Source organism: Aptenodytes forsteri, unplaced genomic scaffold (genome assembly GCF_000699145.1).
Source record: "Aptenodytes forsteri isolate BGI_AS27 unplaced genomic scaffold, ASM69914v1 Scaffold33, whole genome shotgun sequence".
NCBI lineage: Eukaryota > Metazoa > Chordata > Aves > Sphenisciformes > Spheniscidae > Aptenodytes > Aptenodytes forsteri.
In genome coordinates this window covers 32,159-37,157 of record NW_008795037.1, presented here as the reverse complement: position 1 = coordinate 37,157, position 4,999 = coordinate 32,159, and the positions used below count along the sequence as shown (strand labels likewise).

Genomic DNA, 4,999 nt, shown 5'->3' with positions numbered 1-4,999 from the left:
CCGGGAGGGCTCGGCGCGGCGGGGCCCGCGGTGTGCCCTGCCCGCCTGGGACCTGCGCCCACCCGCGGGTCTCCCGTCACGCGTGCGTGGTGCCCTGCTCACGGGGGAGCCGGTCTGGACCGAATCACCGCCTGCTGCTCCGCAGCACCCTGATGTCTGTGCATGGCCTAAGCGCCGGTTAGAGTGACGATTTATTTATTTTTTTCAGAAGGGACTCTTAAGTTACCAAGTTTGACTGTGTACCAAAACCACAGAAACTGATCCCATTGTGGGGCTGTAGGAGGAATCCCCCACCTTTGCCATACATCTCTTCTAAAAGGCACTTGGGCTTTCAGGCTTTGGGAGAGACGGAGAATTCATCTCTTTCCTCGGTGGTTTGGTGATCCTTTTCTTTGGTGATCCACCCTCACTGGCAAGCCTGTGTATGTCATTTGTCACGAGTACTTGTCCAGCCTGAGCCTGTAATGGGTGGCCTGACCAAATGCTGGTCCTAGTTAGTCCTATCGCCTCCAGCTCCAACACCTGAGAGTTCCTTATGGAGGTCTCTTCCTTATGGCCACTCACCAGGTTGATGCTGATGAGTGGCAGAGTGGGGAGCAGGAGGTGCCCGTGGAGCACTGCCTTGCTGCACTGCCTGAGGATGTGTGCGTGGACAGAGAGCGGGGGAGAGGGAGGGGGTGAGGCTCTTCCTTGAGTTTCAAGTTTTCCTTCCTTCCGTACAAAGCTGCTTGGGTGCCTCTGAGCTGGGGTGGCATGTGCAAGAGCCACAACTGAGCTCAGGCTACCAGCTGCTGGTTTTGGTAGCATCAGTCTGAGCTCCTCAAAAGCCACCTCTCAGCTGTCCCCTCGCTCTGGCCCTACACGCCGAAAGTCCTGGGCATGCCAAGCAACAGAAACAAGCAGCTCAGTAACTCAGCTAGTCCATATACCACAGGCACTGGTGGCATTTCTCAGTCAAAGGCCTAATGTGACAGTCATTTCCAAAACATGCATGTACTGAATTAGGTTCCTCATGGGCACAGCTGGAGGGGGGTTGCCAGAGCCTGCCCTCCTTGCCCCCAGTTGCCCAGTAGTTACAGCATGCTGGGAAGGAGGGAGAGGCAAGCTGAAATCCCCTCGGGCAAGAAAAGGAGAGGAACTATGTTTTTCTTGCTCTAAATGCCTGCTCCGGATAAAAGGTGGCTGCGTCCTGCTTACTCTGCTTGGTGAGGAAGAGCTTATGCCAGCCCTAACTCCAGGAGAGACTTCTCAGCTGAGCAAAGCAGAAAGAGGGAGTAAGAGAGAGCTGCAGAGAGATGAGGCTCAGGGCATTTTCTGCTGGCAGACCCCAGCAGTCAGATCCGCTCTCAGCGGATCATGGACCATCCCTTGCATGTGGTATGCATGAGGTATGCAATGGATACCAAGACTGTCAGTTCCGTTTGACAGCAAGAACGGAAGAATCTGGTAGAACAGCTCATTACATTGCTACGCCTAAGCCATAGATACATACAGACTTGAAAAACATACCCCAGACTCGCTGACCCAGAAGCTTAAGTTGAAATGCTCTGCCTGGCATGCATCAACATGGCTGTTTATAATCACAAGTGAACAAGCACTCATTGTTAAAAGATGTGGCTTGCTTACTTCTGGAGCTGAGTGCAGAAAAAAAAATAGGTTTATTTTTCTTTTCAGTATCAGTCGTATTCACTGAGTTATATATTCACTGCATAATATTTGATCACATGCAGAACAAACAGATCTTCACCAAAACAAGTCCAAACTTTGCCATACCAAAAACTCCCGTGAAAAGTATCATGCCAGTAAAGTGCATCTTCCCCCCTCGTTTCAACTGTGTAAGCTTCTGCTGCACGCGGTGCACGTGCATACATATCACTTAGCAATAAGCACTGTCACCCTGCTGACCTGACAGAGCGAATTTGAACAAACAGGAAAAAAAATATTTACCAAAATGAATGAAATAGATTAGAATTTATAGCCTCATTTTTATATCTCATCACTGTTGTTCCCAAGGGAGAGGCTCCCAGTAAGAGACCATAATAACACTCAGCAGCTATCTTTATTTACCAAATTCATATAGTACTTCCATTCCAAAGCCCAATTGAGTATTATTTGCGATAATTAAGTCACGATATTAACATGAAATTGGTTTGTATGTGGTTACTCAAGCTGAGCGCTATCTAGAGCTCAGGGCAGGATTGATCTCGCATGTGGTGGGATGAGACAAGTCACCCTCTGCAGATGGCTGTTTCTCCCCCCCTAACTGAAAAGGGAGTGCGTAGAGGGATAGAGTTAGTTGTCCAAGTCTAAAGGTAGGCGATGTGAATCCCAGCCCTACTATTTTTTTACTGCTTAGTATGTGTATGTGCTGTTCTCCAGTCATACACCTGAGAGGGGGGAGAGAGATGGAAGAAAAACGCTCTGCTTTTGCTTCCCCGGGAAAACTCCTTCGGGAAATACCCTGGGGTAGAGCAGCAGATGACACTTTTAGTCTTAGCAGGGAAGTTTTCCCAGAACAGAGTTAGCTTTTCTTTGGTATTTGGTATATTTCATGGCATTTTAACTAGGTAACAAACCAGAGGGTGGAGGAATAAGGACATACCCTGCAGGTGGAAGTGTGATGTGAAATGAGAGCTCACTTTCATTTCTTTCATGTTGCAGGATTGTGCCCATCCCCTGTCCTTCTCCCTTTGCTCCACGCAGCAAGTCCAAGAACTTTCTGGCCTATGCAGAGGCCCAAATCAATACAACAGCTAAAGCTTTCATGGCAGCAGGGCTTGCACTTCTCTTTGAAAATGGGCTTGTGTTTCCTGGCTCTTTACAGGCACGGTCTTTATATCTGACAAAACATTTTCATGTCCGCTGGGATCTGGTACATGGAGATCCCTAGAAGTAGAGTTGTGTCAAGTACTATACTCGCTTGAGAGGTTGGACCATGCTTCTAAAATACATAAAATAAAAGAAGCAGGCTAAGAGCTGGGGCTCCATAACCCAGAAGCATGAGGAAGCGAGACTGGTGGGAGCAGAATTAACTGCTTTGGTTTATCCCACTTGGTGTTGCTGGTGCCAAAAATTCTTCACAGTATTTTGTTGCATTCACAGTCTTAACACACCAAACTTCCCAAGCTGTAATTTCAGTTTTTCTTTTTCCTTTATTATTTTGTGTGCTCATCTTGCTCTTTCACTCAAAAGCTCCTCATCCAAGGATTTGTTTGTAGGAAACCCTGAGAGATCACATCCCAGGATAGGTGAGACTCCGGGTATTCATAGTCAGGGAGTTTGGAGTTCAGTTGTGGACCATGGTTTGCCCTGCCTGTTTGTTCTTCAGCCTAATTTGTGTATGTAAGAGGGAGAGAAAAAAACACATGCTGCATTGTTGTAATTCAGAATATATTTGAATGTATGTCCTGCAGCAGAGCAGCTCCCTTCCATGCATAGGTTCACTCGGGCTGACAGATCAAGGAGGGGAACAGAGTCTTTCTCCTCTCCTGAGGACAAGTAATAAATCCCTTCGCACAACTTCTGCGTGTCCGTACTGAAATGGCAGGTTGGTTCGGGCATTAGTTCAGCCACTGCTGATGGCGTCAGGCCCCTGGATTCCCCCTGTCTGGCTGCACCATGGCCCCCAGTCGGAGTATGGCAGTTAATTGTAAATTGCCCTCCACGCTTGAGAACACACACGAGTGGATATGCTTAACACTGTCCAACTCCATCAAATCCATTCCGGTGCTTCGAGGCCCTGAAGATACACATCCTTCCAGAAGGAAGTTGGAGGTCTTGGGATCCTCCCTCTAATTTGAAAGAGACCCTGGGTTTGTCCTCTTGTAGTACCTTGTCAGCTTGTGTTCACCTCACCACATTAGCATCGAGATGATCCCAACAACTCTTGGGAGGTAACTCTTGCCATGGAGCAGACAGGGCTGGTGGACGCCATGCTGGCATTCTTGCAGGCTCAGGCAAGGCCCCAGCTGCTGAAGGTGCTGTCTTCATGGTGAGCAGGAAATCCCCATACCTGCTGTCACAGAAACCAGCTCTTCAGGAGCACTGGCCATGCAACGCTTCTTGGTGAAAGCTATTTCTACAGGGTAGGTCGCTTCGTTCAGGTCTCCCAGGGCTAAACCAGCATCTTAGCTTTGTGCAGGACACCCTGGCCTGCTCTAGATTAGAAAATTCTGGGGACTCAGAGGAATTGACCAGTTTTTGTTAAATAGCTCAGGAGAGATATAAACAGCATGCAGCAGCCTTGAGCAGCAGCTCTGTGGTTTCCCTTCTAGCAAACCAAAGGGGTGATTTGGGGTGAAGGGCAAAGGGAAGAATGTAAATCATCATTGTCCCAAACACACAGGACCAGGCATGTTGTCCTCCTCCTCTTCCCTTTCCCCTCCAGCCTCCATGGCTACAGGGACTCTGGACAAGGAAGACAGGGAAAATGGTGAAGAGCGGTTCTGCATTAGTGATTCGATGAACCGCTAACAGCAACCAGGGCGACACACATCCCTGTGATCTCGGAGCTGCCTTCGTGATGGCTGAGCTACCTCGCTGGAGGAGGAAATGACTCACGTTCCTGTGGCCGGCCGGCCTCGGGCAGCACCCTTCAGCGCAGGAGCGGCGAGGTGCAATGAAAAGTTGAACTCACAGCATGGAGCGCTTTCCTTACTGCAAACTACCAATAGCAAAAGATTTGCTTTTGCTTCAGAGTTACCCTTATCTAGGTTTTTCTATTAAAAAAAACCCCAACAGACTATCGAAACCCCAGCTTGTATGAGAAGGAGGGCACGGAGGTGTGGGGAGGGATGAGCGTGCTGCCTTCCACCTCCCTTTCAGCAGAGATCAGACTATTTTCAGAATGATGTGTCTTGTAACTGGAAGCACTGGCAGCCCCGGTGTAGCTGGGGTAATGGAGGAAGGGCTTGGCTTTTGTGGGTTTATTCACAGAGCAGGTGCTTTTTTCTTTTTTTTTTTCCCCCTTTTTGTCATCCACACGCACCACCAGCACAAG

General features: G+C 48.9%; 1 protein-coding gene across 1 annotated transcript in view; it reads left to right on the top strand.

Moving 5' to 3' along the window:
- Nucleotides 1-4,543: 4,543 nt before the first annotated feature.
- The window catches only part of PLEKHF1 (pleckstrin homology and FYVE domain containing 1), a 3,513-nt gene continuing 3,057 nt past the window's right edge, over nucleotides 4,544-4,999 (top strand). Inside the window, exon 1 of the mRNA XM_009276700.1 lies at nucleotides 4,544-4,613. The gene's annotated coding sequence lies outside the window, so the exon portion shown is untranslated. The remainder of the gene's footprint in view (nucleotides 4,614-4,999) is intronic.